This window comes from Numenius arquata, chromosome 1 (genome assembly GCF_964106895.1).
Source record: "Numenius arquata chromosome 1, bNumArq3.hap1.1, whole genome shotgun sequence".
NCBI lineage: Eukaryota > Metazoa > Chordata > Aves > Charadriiformes > Scolopacidae > Numenius > Numenius arquata.
In genome coordinates this window covers 5964481-5983483 of record NC_133576.1, presented here as the reverse complement: position 1 = coordinate 5983483, position 19003 = coordinate 5964481, and the positions used below count along the sequence as shown (strand labels likewise).

Genomic DNA, 19003 nt, shown 5'->3' with positions numbered 1-19003 from the left:
ACCCGCGATAACTTTCTAAAGACGACAAAGCTCGTTTTACAGCCGGCCGCGCTCAAGGAGAAGCCCCTGCGCCACGGTCCGCTGGGGTGCCCGCATTTCCCCTCAGGCCCGGGGCACGGCCCCTCGCCCCGCACCTCAGACTCTCCCGCCCCGTAGCGCCGGAGGGGTCAGGGAAGGCGAGGGCAGACTGTGCCCCCCCGCAGCCGGCCCGTCCCTCCGCCCGCCGGGGCTTTATTCGCCTTTGACGGAAAGTCTCGACGCCTCAAGCCTCGCGTCCCGGCCTCCCCCCGCCGTCGGCCCCGGCCGTTAAACCGCCGGTGCGCGCGGAGGGAGCAGAGCGGGAGGGGCGGGGGGTGTAAAGAAGGGAGGGAGGAGGAGGAGGAGGGTCTCTCCCCGCCCAGCCAATCGCGCGCGGCCATTGCGGGAGGTGTGTGCCCCGACCTCACTTCCGGTACCTGTCACCCTGCCGCCCAGAGTCAGTCAGGCGCAGGAGCGGGGTACTGCCGCCTTTCTCCTCTTCATCCTCTTCCTCCTCCTTCTCCTTCGGCCCCTCGCCTACCTCCGCCCCGCCGGGCTGGCAGCGCCGGCCGGCTGCTGCTGTCGTCGTCGTCGTCGCCGCCGCTGATGGCCCGGGCTGGCGGCGGTTGGCAGGCGTTGTGCGGCGCGCGCGTGCCGAGCGCCCCGACGGCGGCGGGTCGCGGCCGGGGAGGCGGCGGTGCCTGCCCGGCCCGGCCCGACCCTGTCCGGTATTACCTCAGGGGCGCCCGCCCTCTCCCCCCCCTCTCCTTCCTCCGCGCCCCTTGCGATGCCTTGTGGCTGCCTTGTGTCCCGGCTGAGGGGGAGAACGGGGAGGGGGGCGGAGGCGGTAGGAGCGCGGCTGGGTGACGCCCCCCGCCTCACTAACACGGCGGCGGATTTGCTAATGAGCTGTCTTTTTTTTTTTTTTCTCCTCCTCGCCCTCTCTCTCTCTCTTTTTTTTTTTTAATTTTATTTGTTTATTTGTCTCGTCGCCGCGTTTTGAAGCCCTTGGCGGAACTCCGGCGGTGGCAAAGGCGAGCAGAAGGAGTTAGGTGGCCGGGGGAGATGCTGTAGCTGTTCCCTGCTGCTGGGCTCGGGCTCGGAGCCGGCTGCCCACCGTGAGGGGTCCGCGGTGGGCGGCAGCCCCGGGGTCCGAGGGGCTAAAGGACGAGCAAGAGCCGGCCCTGGTGGAGGCTGGCGTTTGTAGGTAAAGAGCGATCTTGGAAACTTTGTGGGGAGACTTCGGGGTGCTAGTGGGTGGGGAACAGAGGAGAAGACAATGTCCTGTCATGTGCTATTTTGCAACTGTCATGTCTCTTAAATCCAGCACATTTGAATTGTCCTTAACCTGGTTTGAGGAATGAAGTTGGGCACTAGGGAGAACATACGTGCTTGGAGGTTATCTTTATTGACTTGACTTGGCTTGGCCGGGCATGTTGTGCTTTTACTGGTTGGTTGGTCAGAAGAGGGTCCTATATCCTTGGAGTGAGGAGTAAGCCACTGAGAGCTCCCCCTGTATTTGTTTTTATGATTTAATGAGAAAAACATGTTCTTAACTGTCCTTACAGGGGCTGTCCACTTTCTTGCTGAAAAGCAAGTGAAAAAGATAGCATTCAGAAAGTAATGGAAAGGAGTGCTAAAAGGTACTGCCTTGTGTTCATGTTAAGATTAGCACAGCCTCACTGACGTGAATAGCTGTTCCTGAGCTCTCTGATGGATGAAGTATGAGTACAGGATTCGTCAGACAGGATTATCTGGAATAATGATGTTTGGCACTTTGGTGGCATTGGATGTCTTACTAGTACTGCACAAATAAAGGCGTTGCATAAGTTTTGTTGGGAAGGAAAGTTTTAATCAAACTGTACTTGTAGAACATGCACAGACTTTCTTATTGGCATTTAGCACTGATTACTGGCTTGAAATTCACATGATCATTGCAGGTAGCAAAACTGATATGCTATAAAAAGTGGTTTCCTTTATAAATTCTGCATCACTGACTTAGTATTGAGGTTACCTGGTCTCATGCTGAAACTGACGGCAGTTGTGGTTCATGTGATGTGGTCACAAGTCTACTCAAAGCTAAACCAGTATCATAACCTTTGTTATTTGGCATGAGCTATCAAGCAGCCATTGGCTCTTAGGGACTTTTAGTGGCAACTTTTTGGATTTTTAAGTAGCGCAACGTAGTGTTTTAGAAGGATGGGAGCGTGCGCAGACCTTATCAGAGGTTTGTAGAACTGCGTAGCCAGCATGCTCCCTTTCTTTTCCCATGTTTGGAAGGAACACTTGGCATAGTCCGGAAAAAAGTTCTTATCAATCTGCTGATGCCTTATATCGACTGTCATCCTCTACAGTCAGGTGGCATAGGGAGTTTTGGCTACTCATTACAAACCTGTACAGCCAAAAAACCTTGTGGTTTTCTCACTTGCTTTTCCATAGTTCTTTAATGTCTTCATTTTCTACTCATACCCCTCAATACTGTAGCCTTGTTAAAGGACATTATGAATTTTAAACCATGCAGGAAGGGTTGTATTTCAGTTGTGATTTTGTATCATTATGCTTTTAATGTTTTATCTGTTGAGTGTTAAAAATGTTAAAGAAGATAATGTCCTACCGGAGAGTAGGATACATGGCCTAGGATGTTCATCTTGTTCTAGAAAATAGACTGTAGTGCTCACTGTTGACCTAATGTAGTCAAGGAGGGTAATGTAAATTTTCTTAGTATTTTTTTTAAAAGAAGCTCTTACTTCATCAAATAGCACTTTTTTTCTTTTTGCTTTAGCTTACCTGCTGAGATTTGAGTTCTGTTTCTCTTACACATCGAGTATTTGTTGCAAGTGGGGAAAAAAAAACCACCATACTTGTCTTGGAAAATAAATGAAGTTGAATTTATATTTATTAAAGCACAAAAGTATTTTCTTACAGCATTTTGGAATTTTAACACTTTTAATTTAATCTGACTGCTTTTGCAAAATCTCCCTGAATCTTTAATTTGTTTGGGTTTTAGTTGAATTGCCAGGCGAGTCAGTTTAATCAAACCACTACTTATTTTTATAGATATGTATGCTTTGGTAATTTTTAAACTGGCCTTATAAAGCATAGAAAAGTAAAATCTCTGCCTTTTGCAAAGAGATCTTGTGGGATGTATGTGTGTGCACCTCAAAAAGCGTAACTACTCTAACAGTTTGTCCACATAAAGACTGCGATGTTTGTGAGAATGCTCTTTATGAATATTTCCCTTTATAACAGATAATTAAAATAGCACAAGGCTTTCACTGTAGTGGTCTCAGTTGAGTGCTTTTGAATTTTTCTAGTATGGAGAAGAAAGATCAGAATGATAAAGTGATATACCAGTCATATACCCTAGTTAGCTAGATGTCAGTGTAGTCCTGCTGTAAAACTAGGTGTTGTATTAAAAACCTCAGTCATTTAAAAAATAATTTTAGCCCAAGTGAATGACTTTTTTTCTGAAGAAGGATAAAGAAATACTAAAAAGCATTATATTAGATTATATCAATATAAAATTAGAATAGTAAGCTGGGGAAATTTTGTTGACTTTTTTTTTTTTTTTTAAGAAGGAATGTCAACAACATTGTATTCGTGAAGAGCCACTTGTTATCACCGATGCGCACATGAAATGGGAAGGTAACATTCTGGAAAAAGCCTTCTGTTTCAACCTTGCAAGATGCTTTATAAAGTGGTGAGTACGTATGTGGACTGGAAGCTATCTTGGTATTGCTTTAGACAACTAGAGAATGAAAAACATTTGAGGTAGAATTTTTGTAAAGAGTGACTAATGTATAGTCAACTGACAAGAAAAGAAATCTGAGCAAGTAGTGCAAACAAATAGTTGATAAATGGAAAGTAGTAGCATGCTCAGGAGAACAAAGTAACATTTCCTTATGTTCCAGTATCTGTTGCTGTGTTAGACTTCTATGCAAAAGTTGAATGAAGATGCTACCCAGTAGAATTCTGAATTCTTAATATTTTAGAAGCAGAGTGCTTAGCATTTTACAGGACCAGGTCTGTAAAATCAGACGTTGAACAACATTTAATGAAATAGAATGCTGAATATTCACTGAATGAAAAAGTACTTATCTGATAAGGTTAGGCTCTAAATTATTGCTATCCTCAAAATAAAACTAAAATCTCTCAGTCTTAGTGAGTGTGATATTTGGCATGTTTTAAAAACATTAAATTGATATGAGCAGATTGTTGTGTGACCAGATTGCATGTGGCATTGAGATGTTGCCAAATCTGATTCCACTTCCTCATACCAGTTATCATAGTTTCTGCTTATGAAACAATATTTATTTATAAGTGCGTTGCATGTGTCTCTTAAGTATCTAGGAAGTATAATTTCTGTGTCCAGTGAGGGACTTCTCGTGCACAGATTAATACACATTCTAAAATTTCATATACAATTCATTGGTATTATTATCCTGATTGAGGCTTGAGTTGTTACATGACTGGTTTGTGTGGTTGTTTGTTGTCTTTTAAAATGCTGTAAGCATAAGCTGTAGAAATGTTCTGGTTTTTTTTTTGCTTTGGAGGTTGAAAGATGAGAACTACCAAACAGGCATAGTTTGTTCTGTGGTACAATATTAATTTAAATTTATTTTTTTTAAGTTCATGTTGTGTCATGCCTGTGGAAACACTAACAGTATGAGATAGATTTGCAAGCATTTGGCAAGTTACATATCCCTATCTAGAAATGCTGATATACTATCATGGTTTTTTAAAAAAACTTATAAACTAAGAGATTATTGACTTAATCTTTCCAAATAGCAAGAGAAACTTGTTCATAAGTTTGTCTGCCTTGGGGAACTCAGAGTATTTAGCACCTACTGAAGTTGTAAGATTCTTTGGCGTTTGATTCCAGCAGGTAGCTGAAATACATGTGGAAGTGAGTTGGTCCAATATTTTTGTATTTCATGTTTTTGTATCGCGTAAGTCCAATTTCAGTTTGTTGATAACTATGTAGAAGAAAACCAGAGCTGCTGTTTGATGTGCAAATTAACTGCTGGTTGAGTAACTTCTTATTCATCTATGAGTGTATAATATACTGGAGCTGCTAGCATTTATTGTTGTGAGTAGTTTAGAGTTTGATGTATTTTGCATGGAAAAACGATACCACGATCTTTCCTAATGTTATTTAGATTTAACAAAAACATGGATCACTTGAAACTATTCTACAGCCTATGATTAAGGTCTGGAGGCAGGGCTTACTGTCTTGTGGTGTGTATCCATGCATCCAGCACAGTCTGAGTAAGTTCTATTATGTGCATATAGGCTTGTATTGCCGTTCATTTTTTTTTACACAAATAAGAGTGCTGCTGTTTTGTTTTGTTTTAAGTAAGTCTTTACTGGAAATGATTGCTGTAACAATTCACAGAAGAAAACACTGAATTTAAACCAGAATGTGAATGTTCAGATGGTAAGAACTTCTATTTGCAAAATCTATTTGAAAGTGAAGACTTGAATTACTTTTGACATTTCCTAGCCTTCTGTTAGTGTTTCTGCTCCAGCAAGAATGTTATAAAGTACATGGAATTGGAGTCATAGTAAACAGAACTAAACCTTCTCACATCTTTATTCAACATGTATGGAAAACGTTCCCTGGAGAAGGAAGGCTGAAAAATATAATGCAGAAGCATTTGGATTTGGGGGTGAGGAAGAGGTAGAAGGTGGGTGTTGTGTCAAGAGACTGGTTTGGAGTCTCCTGGATTTATTAGCAGGCAGTGCTTGATGGCATTCTTTACAATAGGACTGATGAATGCACCATTACAACGGTCGATGAGTTCACCCACTCTGATGTTAAAATAACATAAAATTAATTGCCTGCAGGTCGTAGTGAATATTGTTGGCTTGTTTGCAATTTTCAGGGGAAGATTACAATAACTTTGCATTGCTAGCATTAAAATTGTTTCTAATGGAGGCTAGAACTAGATTCTCTATGAAGGTTAGGAGTGCTAAGAATAATTTTCAAAACTAGCCAGTGCAGGTATGCACAGAATATTGGACACTGAAGTTTACTCAGCAAAGTTGAAAATGCTTAGGTGTATTTTTTCAAATCTTTTTTTCTTAGTCTGTAGGTAAACATTCAGTTTGGAGTAAGTGTGCTGCATTGGGAGGGGGTTTTGAGTGTTTTTTTTGTCAGTGTAAGATGCTGTATGGATGCAGCTTCACTGTTAGAGAGCTTTGTAAGCAGGAAGAATGTTCTGTGGTGGTTGTTTCTGACCAGTTGATTGTTGGAAATTTTGCTCTGTGAGCGTAAGGTAGACTCACATTGTTATGCTGTATATATGTGAAATTTAAAAATGGTCTAATGTGTTTATTCATATTCCACATAGCTGCCCACAGACAAGAGCACATAAGAAATTTGAATTGTTTTTTTATCTCTGAAATGAATTTTTTATATATATAAAATATATATAATTTATTTGTTCTTGTCCACTTCAGGACACAAGGCTACTGTGTGCATTTATGCAGGTCAGTCTGTTTAGAAGCAAAGCAGGTAGCAGCTTTAGTATACATGTAACTAAGAGACAAGCAGGACAGGATACTGCTTCTGAAAAAAGAAGCAGCTGTACGTTTTGTGTACTGTGCTTCCATAGAGATTTAACTGTACATAAATAGGCCAATATTTTCAAACAGCTGCCAAATTTTCAACTTAAACGTATGGTTTGGGCATCTGATTTTCAGCATACTGAGCTACCATAATTGTAACCAAATTTACAAGGAGTGGCATTTTCTCAAGATTATGAATCCTGTGGAAATGTAATAGTGATTATCCTTTCAGAATATAGAGAATATAGAGTATATCCTTTCAGAATATAGAGATTATAGAATATATCCTTTCAGAATCTGTTCAGTTTGCAGCTATCATTCATTTTATTGTCTTCTATGTGGGGGGTGTCTGTGTGTATATGTGTGTGTATATATATATATATATGAATGAACACATAAGTATGAAGAAAAAAAGACTAGGATGTGCCATCTCTATGTTGTTCCTGGTAGCCCTGCAAATACCAGGCTTACAGCAAGAGGTGTGGTTGCACAGCATGGCCTGATCTGATCTAGCAACTGGTGTTAAAGATCAGTCAGGCTCCCTCTTCATGCTTCTTTTCCTTTGCTGCCATCCCTTGTGTTTCTAGCTTTCCTTTTTTCCTGCCCCTTAGTGAGTCTGTTCAGCTATCTCTAGCTATGTTTATCCAGTGTTAGGTTTCTACCAGCTTAATTAGCCAAGTTGTTTCTCTGAGGCTATGTCTAGGCTAGGGAATAAAATATGCCAGGGACTGTTCTCTGGGCTCAGCACAAAGTGGCAAGATTGCACACACCTAACAGTCTTCCTCCTGAAACAGCACGGTTGCATCCAAACTACCAGCGGAGAGCAGTCTGCTGCTCTGCGTTTGCTGTCCCCTTAACCATGCCTGCACATTTGTCTGAGAGAGTGCCAAGTTGGTATGGGCCAAAATGGTGTCAGAGAGGATGCTAACAGCGTGGCTCAAGCCTGTGCTCTGGCCCTGTTTTATTTACTATTATAGATGCGGCCAGAGAGGTCAGACAAGTGCGAGAGCCAGCATAGGCGGGATGGAGTTGCGTGGCTGGAAATGAAGAAGGGAGAGAGAAGGTGCAGGGCTGACAATGTCAGGGAGCTATGGAAGGGATATCCTTTTGATGTTGGGGAGCTATTACATTACTTAAGCTGGCTTGTCTAACTGTACCCTTACCAGAACTTTATTTTGCAACAACTTCACTTGGCTCTGCAGAGGGCTGTGAGTTCTGTGTCCCTATAAATGCTTTTTGAAAGTCTGATTCAGACAGCTAAAATGCATTATGAAGTGAATTAAAAAAATTAGGGAGCCTACAGGAGAGCCGGAGAGGGACTCTTTGTCAGGAAGTGTAGTGACAGGACAAGGGGTAATGGTTTTAAATTGGAAGAGGGGAGATTTAGATGAAATATTAGGAAGAAATTCTTTTCTGTAAGGGTGGTGAAGCACTGGAAGTTGTGGATGCCCCATCCCTGGAAGTGTTGAAGGCCAGGCTGGATGGGGCTTTGAGCAACCTGCTCTAGTGGAGGTGTACCTGCCCATGGCAGGGGGGTTGGAACTCAATGATCTTGAAGGTCCCTCCCAACTCTAACCATTCTATGATTCTATGATTCTAAAACTGGTATATGAAGGTGCATATATGACTTCTTAGACAGGTTTTCTTATCCTGGCTGTTCCATTGGACTGTTGTTTTTCTTCCACCTTTCAGGTGCTTCCTTAGTTAAAAGAAATGGGGAGGAGAAGTGGGGTGGCAAGCAGGCAACAATGGCGATACTCTAGTTAATATAGGGCTGTTAACCTGGTAAGTAGACACCCTTCGTGTCATATGAAGGATGAACAGCGAGCTTAGATGTCAGGAAAATAACTGGTTGCATTTTGACGTTTTTTGATTCTGCGGGAGTGTGAGGCTTGTGATCTCTATACTGTAGCGAGTGACCTGATTTAGAACTGTGAAGTCATGTGTCCCAAGTATATCCTCTATCTGACGTGTCAGTAGCTTGGAAGTACAAGTACTTGATGTCTGTTTGCCAAAAAATGTAGATTCATTGCATTCATACCTGTTGCCAAGACTCCTGTCAGCAATGCTAATTCAATGTAAATTTTGTTTGTGTGATACATTTATCACAAAGAAAGACTTTTTAAGCTAAGAATTTTTAAATTACCAGAACAAAACTGAAGGCCTTTTTCTTAACAAAAAAACCCACCAACAACAAAAAGTGAAAGAATTTTGTTTCGCATTCCACTCTGGGTACACTGAGTTGTGGCATGCTATTAAATCAAAGTTGGTTTATTTTTAGCAGTTTTTATTTATTTATTTAAATGTAATAGCTGAGCAACAAGAGCTGGTAAAAATACTTTGAAGGAATGAGTAAAACTGTAGTACGCTGAAGAATAAGTAAACTACACAACTCCAGGTGCTGTTTATAGAAGACATTAGATTCTGTCTGCTGGTAGAAGAGTATGAAAGCTAGCCCATTGGGATTATTCAATTAATTTTCACAAAGACATTTGCAAGCGGAAGGGGCCTAAATCTGCAATATCATGTCTGAGGGTAATTCTCTTTTTATAGGATATAAATCCTTCTGTTAAGCTGAATTTAAGTTATCAAATATGTCATGTTATTATGTCTGGGCAAGGAAATAAAGTTTATCAGTGAAATAAAAGCACCGAAAATACACAGTGGTGGTGTTCCCTGCTAAGAAGGCGAATTCAGGCTTCTTGAATCTCTTCCAGAAACAGATGTAAATTCCACTGTAGCTTTTCAAATAGTGAATAATCATGGTCTGTTATGTTTGGTGATGAATCATGCACGGGTTTGCAGATGGTGAGAAGAGTGCAGCTGTGCAGATACTAGAGGGGCGGAGATAGAAGACTAGAGGACCCGAGGGGATGAAGGAGGTGATTTGAGGATGGGTTGACGTGGCTTATGAAAGAGAGGAGTGAGACCGCTGAAAGAGTATTGAAGCTGAGTGTGCCAGGGTAAAGCCGAAACTGAAACCTGAGATTTGGGGATGGGGAGGGTGCTGGAGACTGAAAAGGAGGTATACTTGAGGCAGAAAGATATTTGTTGTTATTGATGGTCTTTGAAGCAAAAATTGCAGCATCAGATGCCAAAATAACTGGACTTTTGTCCCAAGCCAAAACAAGAAGGAGACTGAGCTTAGATGTGGAAGTTTAAGCTGTATATAAAAAGAGAAAGCTAAGAGGCTTCATGTTCCTTTTAAAGGAATGCTGGTCATAATAGGAGAGTTATTGTAGTAACAGATACAGATGCAAAGTTGTATTTTATTATTATTATTATTTTTTTAATTTTGATTGTTCTGAGCAGACCTGTGTGATGAGACTGGGGTGGCAAAATCTGGGAGTTTTGCAGGTAGAGAAATTGTTCCTGACTACATGTTCTAAAAAAGGGGGATTGCAAGGCCCAGGTTGTGATTGAAGGGCAGGTTGAAGATTCAAGTGAAGCTTTTAGCAATCTTAAATCGGTATGCTCGGTATGCTAAAAAGTCCAAACCATCTTTCAACTTTTTGCATTACGTAATTTAAGATATCTTTTTATTATTTTTTTTTCCTTTCTCTCTTTTTAGATAAAAAGTATTGTTCCAAAACAATAGCTCTTTATTTGGGAAGAATGTTTCCATTAAGATGTCTGTAAGAACTAGTATTTTTGCCCACAGGTCAGAAATCCTCAGCCAAAGTGAATATTTAACCACTATTTCAAGGACAGCCAATTATCTTTTCCATAATAAAGTATGCGATTAGGAGTCAAAGAGAGGGACCCTGGAAAATTGTAGAATGCTCCAAATACTGACATAACTTCATGTACCCATTGTACTGTTTGTGTGTTCTACAAAGTAAATATAAGACAAATACTGAAAGCAAACTGAAAAAAACAACAACCAAAAAAAAAGGGAGCAAAAGTCCAGATCTATTGTGGAAGTTATACTCCAAAACAGTTACACTGAAAACCGTTTTCAGGATTGTTTTCTCATCTGTCTTAGTCTAGTTACCCAAGAAAGTCAGATATATGCAGTATGGTCTGCTGTCCTCTCCCTCCACCCAATAACTTTGAACCTGCAAGGCTTGTCAAATTTGGCTAGTTGGTTGCAAAGGCATTAAAGTTCTGTAATTTTTATGAAAGTTGGTAACTGGAAAGAAGAAAGGAAAACACCTTATTGACCCTACAGAGGAAATGATGCAATATGAATTCAACAATTATCTGTTCTGTTTGGCCTGTCAATTGCCAATCAGCACAGGAGCCAGTTGCAACACGTAGCTCTGAACCAGCTACAGCATGTTTACTGTTTGCATAGTCAGTAGTTCAGGGACGCTGTGTGGGGAGGGGGAACTGTAAGTGCAGTGAGAAGGGAAAAGAGCAGGGAGACAGGATAGGACAATGTGGGGTGATGATGGTACGAAAATTTTTACTGTCACAAGTTAATGCTCTCGGGTTTCTATCTTATATATAATCCTGTGAGTTTAAACAACAACTTCAAATACTTCGTTACTAGTCAATAAACTCAAAACTACTGGATATCTGTAAAATATTAGATTATGTGGCAGAATAATAATATATTATTATTATTATATATATATATATAATACATGGCCTTGAGTTCGGTTGTATTCAGTAGAAGTATTTGTCATAGGAATGTTCCTTTGCTCTTCTGTCAAAGAGTAAGCAAGGTTGAAATCATACGGGAATAGTAAATATGCTCACAGAACAAAAGATTTGTTAATTATTTCTTAACCTTCATTTTAATATAATTTAAGCTTAAGGCAGATATTTCTACTTATAACACAGCAGGGATTCAAAGTTCTCAAGAGTATGTCATTACCAGTCCTGCCAATAAGGAATTATCGACAATATATACCAATTGCTATCACACATAAAGGTCTGCTGATATAAAACAAAAGTGATTCTTATATCCTAGTTAATAAAGACACATTTTAAGGTATCCATGCATATACACGAACTCCAAAGATTGGTGAAATATTAGCAAAGTTTTAGAAAGCACGTCAAAGTCTTTGACTCTGTTAGTGGCAATTGATTTTTATTTGTTTTTATAAACATAGTATGTCTAAAATTTCACGTTTGTTAGAGTTACTAGACAGCTTTGCTTGTAAAAGTTATGATGTCTTTCTGGATAGAACAGTCGTGTATGTTGTGGGGGTTTTTGTTGTGTTTTGGTTTTTTTTTTAATCAAGCACGTGAGCAAGTAAAACTTCTGAGTTGCAGAGGTTTATGTAATAGCACAGTCAATATGTTTAATGGAAAATGGCCAAAAATTTTGCTTGGCACTGCCTCTGTATGTATTAGATTATAATTTTAATTGACAATTTTAGTTGCACAGATGTCTTTAATTTGTTGCTCTCTGAAGTTTATTTTTACCATATGTAGTCAAAATGTACTCTGCAGGAGACTTAGCAAGGGACTGACTTTTTATTTACTTCAAAAATTGATTATATTGGAGATAATCATTTAGTCACCACACTAAAATGCAATTTGTATTTGCCTTTTACCCTCAGATATCTTTATCCTTCAACAAATGAAGTCTCTGTAGATATCAGGGTATGGTTAGAAAATTGTTGAGAAGCCACTTTGCATAATCTGAGATGCCGTAGTCACATGTGTAAGGAAACAATTGCAACATTCCAACTTAGTCTTAAGGATCTAGTTTCCAGTGAGCAGCATGTTAGGACAGATGCGTAGGCTGCTTGTAAGTGCTGTACATGTTGGAATCAACTTTGACTTCACCACTCAAACTTATTTTTATATAATATTTTTATTAAAAAATGGATAATGGTTTAGGACATCTAATATGTGCATGCAGTTCATAAAATATAGATTTTGTGGGATATTTGGTTTGTTCTTTTTTTAAAAAATTCTCTTAATTCTGGGCATACCATGCAACCAGATTTAGCCTTAATCTGAGCACTGATTTCTGAGGTCGAGTTATCCCTAACCATTAATCAATCCAAGATCTTAGCTTATATAATTAGCTTGTCAGACATTTGTACAGTATTGCAAAACTTAGAAAAAACAGATGACTTCCAAATAAATGGGTAAGGAGGTTTGGGACACATGGGGAAAGTTAGAGAGCTTTGAGTTCATTTACGGAGTAATAAAAATATAGCAAATACTCAGATGACACATTTGTGTGAACGTGACCTTGGATCAAGTAGCAAATACATAAATGTCGTGTTTGTCCGAATGTGACCTTGCATTGGTTCAAATATCAATCATAAATCAAATCCTAGCTTTTAATGTACATATAAAGAAAACAGCCTCTTAAATGATGCATCAAATCTTTGTTTCTTGGTTGTTGTGGTCTTCACATGTAAGTGTTCATCAAACACACGGAGCATGTGCGCTAAACACTGTATTCTTTTAGCTTCATCACCTACAAGATGTTGTCATGAATGATTTAGAATCTGTAAAAATTTGAAGCACAAATTTCTGTGGCTGCTATGATTAACGCGTGTAATCATTTGAGTCTTGCTCAAGCATGGGATAGTTTGAGTGGAAGATAAGTGACAGATACTGACATTGAAACCCATTGGATAAAGAGCAAAACGTGGAGATTCTTTGGAGAGTGGAAAAGAAAAAGGTAGAGTGTGTTGCAAGCATAAATGTGTATGTATCGGTGAAGTGGGATTTTTATTAGAAACTGAGTAGCTGTCAGTAGTACTTGTGAAACTGTATTTGAACTTGAAAGAGAGCACCTATCAGAGAACACAGAGTACCTTCTAACATAGTGGCTACTAATATGTTGCCATGGCTTATTTTCTTGCAGGAAAAAAAAGTCCTGTTCTTTTGAATCTTTCTTTAATAAAATATACTTGCTTCATTGGTCATACCTCAAAAATACTGGATATTATTAACTCCAATCTGAATATTTGCTTTACATGCATTAATACCTAATGTAAGCAATTGAATAAACTTCCCTCATACTGTTGTCCAGGCTAATTTTTTTTTTTTTAGGTCATGTTAATAATAGTATGCTTATTCTATAGATCAAGCTTGTAATCAATTCTCAACCATGTGTAAGAGCTCATTATTTATTATAAAAGTGGAAACAGAAACAGAATAAATAGAGGAAGAAAAAAAATTGAAAATTGCCAGTTTTTCAGGATTTCTAGGCATCTTGACAATAAAAGTTGAAGCAAGGCTAAAGACTTTGAAACAAATTTTTCCACTTATGACTTTGACTTATGTCAGGAATCATCTAGACATCAGACTGGATTATAAAGTAGTTTAAAAAACCAAACAAAACCCAGAACCTCAAAAAACCCAACCCAACCACCACCACCAACAACAACAACAAAAAAAACAACAAAGACTCCACCAAAGACACTTCTTGAGGAAAATAGGAAAGTGAAGGAGAACATTATAGGTTACCAATAACCCTAATATAATATTATATAGTATGTTAACTGATATTTCTATTGACTGATACTGAGGTCCTGACTAGTGAACTCTTACGATAATTTAAAGGATTCAGCAGACATAGATTTAAAACAGACTCTTGAACACTTTACTTTGACACACAGGTACTTCTGACTTTAGCTTCAGTTCAGCTTTCACTGGAATGAAATGCAGGTCTTCCTATTCCCGATTGCAGAAACCACCGAAGTATTCCCTTTTTGGATATGAAACCTCATGTTTAGAGGAGAAAAAAGCAAACAAAAAAATTTCAATGTCATATTGGTATTCTGTGCAGACTTGAATCTATTTGAGCTTGATGTCATTCCAAGCAATACCCCAACCTCCACTCTTTACAGAAGCGAGGTAGGAAAAACAGATTTATCTTTGATCAGCAGGACCTTGCTGCAAATTTCAGTAGTGTCACATCTGATATCCATATATGTGGAAGAAAGCAAGCATGACTTCAGATAGATGTAAAATTGAGGTGGTAGACCTGTAGGTCTTGTCTCTGGAGCCTAAAGGCAAAGGTTACAAAACCTTTATGTCCCATTGCTGATGAAGTCAAGTCTGGCTCCTGTTGTTAAAGGGGTTAGCAATGGCTAATTTAAAGATGGGCTTCAGGTCTCATTGTACTGATAACCTATAACTGTGATATTTACATCTTAAGTTGAGCTCTGTCTGCTAGAGGTTGGCTAGTCTAATGTTGTGGGTCAAATCTGGTGAAATATGTTTTCTGGTCTAATATAAAGTTAGTGTAAAAGTCATGTATGTAAATGTAAAGTGCTCTCAACTGAGTTTCTAGTTACCAAGTTCTGGAGGGGTTTGTTGAATTTAAAAATTCCCATTAGAACACCATTTGATGCTAGGATGTGGTTTTATTCTTTACAAGCAGCTGAAGTCTTTCTTTGAGCTAGATTCTACTCTCAGTTTGAGTGTCCAGCACTGGAATTGTTATTTTATTTATTGGAGAGTGTTGTTTCAACTCGGACTAAATGCCTGTATCTTCCATTTACTGGATTTCTGAGGGAGTTTTACTGCTGGAAGGATAATGAATAACTATGCATGATCTCCTGAGCCTATATGACAGTTCCCTGGCCCTGTAAAAAGATGATACTGCTTAATCTAATAGAGATGCTGTCTGATCCGTAGAGCAGTTCTGAGCTCTCATCAGAGACTTAAGAGGCATGGCTGCTTTACTTCAGGCAATGCACGTGCCTGCTTTACAGGTCCAGCCTGTTGATACAGTCATTGGATTCTTCAGAGAGGCTTCAGGCTGCACATACACATGTATTTGTTGGCTGTGCAGCAGCACGTGTATCCCTCTCCCCAACCAATTATTTCTGCTCCCTCCCTTGAGACAGCGTAAATATTTGTAAGGCTTTGCAGTGAACTAGATCAGGGAAGTGATCTGATCAAAAAGTACTGCTTTTTAATTTGTAATCGTGGCCTCAAAGACCCATCACGGCTTAGGAAAGTCCACTGACTTCCATGCAACCCAAACATGTAAGCGAGGTGCTTGACATTAGGTGAGATGAATACGCCTCTTACGTCTGTTTGCTAAAAATTGATTTCTGCTTTGTAATTTTTTTCTCCGTTAGTAATTGCATCTGTTGTGTGAAAGCGAGAGGGCATGATATTTAGGATAAATAGTTTAATTACTTCCTGAATAGTTTTGTTATTAGTTACTTCTTAAGCAGTAATCTTGACACTTCCCCCCCCAATTTTTAGAACTATTTAGAGTATAATGCGTGTGTTACATAACTGAAAGAAAAACATTGGAGGAAGCAGTGAATATATAATCATGAAGGTATAGAAAGCAGTTGAATAGTTTTAAAGCAGAGATGTTGCATTTAAAAGGGGGATGAGTGGCCCCGTTCAGAGACCTTTATCTTCCTTTAATATATTCTAGGCAATGAGACTCCACTTGAGAGAGTCAGGACCTATGAAGTAGCTTCTACCCTGTGCCACTAAATCTTGGAAAGAAGCTACAGGGAGATGCCAACAGAGATTGAAGCTGGCTCAGTAACTGCAAAGTAGTTGAATAGTGACTGTTAGTGATTATGTCATTGTTCTCTGTATTTTTTCAGTTTGTGCTTTCCTTCCCCTTCCTCCCCTTGGCCGATTAGTTGCTTTTTGGCTGTCTTTTTCTGTCTGCTTCTGTGTAGGGTCTGCCCAAATTTTTGTAGCTGAGCAGCGTTAAGCAATCATTTCAATAAGTATTTGGGGTTTTTAGGTCTGTGTAGGTTGTGATATTGCTGCAAATGCTAAATATTTAACCGTGTCTTTGTATATGCTGCAGTTATAAGCAATTCAAAGTTCTCTTTCATACAGAGATATGGTAGCATTTTGTCTAGCAATCCAAGATGACTTTGTATGTCTTGCCTTTAACTGAGTGTTTTTCTAATCATACAGATTGAGGTTTTAGATTTTTGCCTGGGAGGGACATAAATGTTAAACAGATGTTCCTAGAGCCTTAAATGTCTATTAATACAGATTCTGCATTATGGCTGCTTTGCACATGAATATTATGTAAGGAATCTTTCATATTTAGTATGGCTGCCTCCTCTTTGACAGCCCTTCTTTGTTTTCTCTACAAAAGTTGTATGCTGATATTACGTTTTACTGTTGGTAATACTCTTCTTGCCGTGTGACAGGTGTTGCTTATGTTAGTGTCCCCTTACATATGTTCTTACTTTTGAAAGTGGTTTGCACCAGGAAAAGTGTGGATTTGTACCACTGACTTATAAGTTCCAGTTTATACTTTTATTAAGTAATTTCCTTATTTTTTCAAAGTAAAAGTAACAGAACAACTAACAAAACAGTGACATCCAAAGAACTGAGGCTTTTGTTAAACTAGTGGCAAACCTGCATCCCAAATATCATGGATATTGCATGATACAAGAGTTTCTGGCAGCACCATTATACCTTTCTATATAGCTGGAAAACATCCATTCGGAATAGGCCACAAAATAATCGTAATTTTAAAATCTCTTATTACATTTTCTTCGACTGGTGCTGCAACATAGAAGAATTATATATGCTCCTGACAGTCTGGTGGAGTACACCTAGTTGAAGAATACTTCTGCTTAGTGTAACGTATATAGGCAGTTGCTTATGTGCTACTGTTCACGCCCGAGCTGTCATTAATCAGCACTGCTCTTGTGTGCATCTTCTTATTGCTGATTTATTTGTACAGCCTGTTAATTCCTCTGTTTTAGTCCCATCTTTAAAAGTACTTGCTTATGGTGTTGGCTAATTACTTGTATGGAAAAGTTGATAAAAATTGTTAATTTTCAGTAAAAAAATCTTGCCTTTCCTCTCTCTTTTTGGATCATGTCTTTTAAAATGCAACAGGACAGAAAATCCTGGGACCAAAGAAATGCTGCTGCCTGGCTCAGTAAGTTCTGCTTGGGTTTGAGTAATATAAAACAACAAAATATTCTTATATTGTTTTTAACACTTTTAATATCAATCAGCAAAATATTTGCAGTGTTTCAAAGCTTTATCAACTCTTCCCATGTGAGATTAGAAGTGTGTTATCTCTGTAGCTTCTGATGCAATTAGAGAAATTCTAAATTCAGAGTAAAACTCATCATGGTCCTCACTTTCTGAAGCCAGTACACTAGCCTTTGTTGCCTGTATTCTTCCTTCAAGAAACTCTAGTGTTCCTCCAGTTCTGCAAGTACTTATGGATCAGAAAAAAGAGGATTGTCTTTTCTCCCTTTTTTGCTTAGGGAAAGAATGTTCTTCCTTTTTGATCAACCAATAAATTAACAGCTTCTTTCCTGCTGCAGACTGACATAGACCAGGTTGCCTTACAAGCTGTGTAATTCCACTTCTGGTTAGTGCACTGCCCATTTATAAGGGCAATGATTTGGGAAAAGAAGAACATTGTGCAGCATGTATGTACATTCTACCATAGTGCATAAAAAAAATAAGGTAGCATAATCAAGGTTGCATAGAATTTTTCATTACATAACTTTTAAGAACTTAACTTTGCATTTTTCAAATTTAGGGTATTTTGATTCGTTTTAAAGGCAAGGATGCTTGTAAGTTGTGATGCTTGTAAGTTGTATATGATGTCTTGGAGTATAACTGTAGAAGGAAAAAATACAAAGTTTTTCTGGTTTTTTTTTGGGGGGGGGGATGCAACTGGCAGTCTTGATGAAGACTGCATGCATAGTAAATTCTCTTAGGTTCTTAATACTTCATAAATTATAAAATGTTACTAGTATGTAAGGTTGCAAAGTATGAAAACTGAATCAAATATCACTGGATAGAGAAGAAAACATGCATCTGTTCCCAGATAGGGGATTGGAGCTCATATTTTCGGTGCCAAATTTTATTTTCAGTTATTGTTATTTTCAGTTGGTTTTATTTGTTGAATTAGGATATTGGAAATATCCTGTAGCTTACATATTTCAGGCTCTTCCCATTCACCTAAGTTTTCTAAAAGTATCTACTGCAGCCATGAGTTTTAAGGGTGCTGTGTTTAGCCACAGCATTCTCAAAATGACCTAGAGGTAATGATTGTTTCAACTTTAACCTTGTATTCGCAAGCAAGCCCTTTACACGATCAATTTGTTTATGCAGTTAATCCAGACTTTGTTACTGCTTCTCAGAGACCTTTGCATCTCAGAGACCTGTTTCCTTACAGTGATTATCTCTAGCGTGGCAAGTATTAAATGTGGAAGGGCCAGGGGTTTAGTCTGACATCATCCCTTTCCAACAATGAAGCAAATAACTGATCGCTGCATGATTAGGTATTTTCCTTTGATAATCTGACTGCGATTTCTGTAAGACCTGTTTCAAGTTTATAGGTTTATACTTATTGGGTGTTTGCAGTGTGATGGTGGGAAAGGAGAACTTCTGAAAATAGACATATTTCAGAGATAACAGGCTGTGAGAGAGCACCAGTAAAACCTCTTTATTCTTAAAACCTTAATTTCATGAAATTGTGTTCTCACTTTTCTATTTCATACTCCCTTGTTTTCGGTTTACT

The 19003-nt window shown here is 38.9% G+C and overlaps 1 protein-coding gene across 1 annotated transcript in view; it reads left to right on the top strand.

Moving 5' to 3' along the window:
- The first annotated feature begins 473 nt into the window (after positions 1-473).
- The window catches only part of PPARA (peroxisome proliferator activated receptor alpha), a 39624-nt gene continuing 21094 nt past the window's right edge, over positions 474-19003 (top strand). The window contains exons 1-3 of the mRNA XM_074160292.1: positions 474-497; positions 1024-1225; positions 3597-3718. The gene's annotated coding sequence lies outside the window, so the exon portion shown is untranslated. The remainder of the gene's footprint in view (positions 498-1023; positions 1226-3596; positions 3719-19003) is intronic.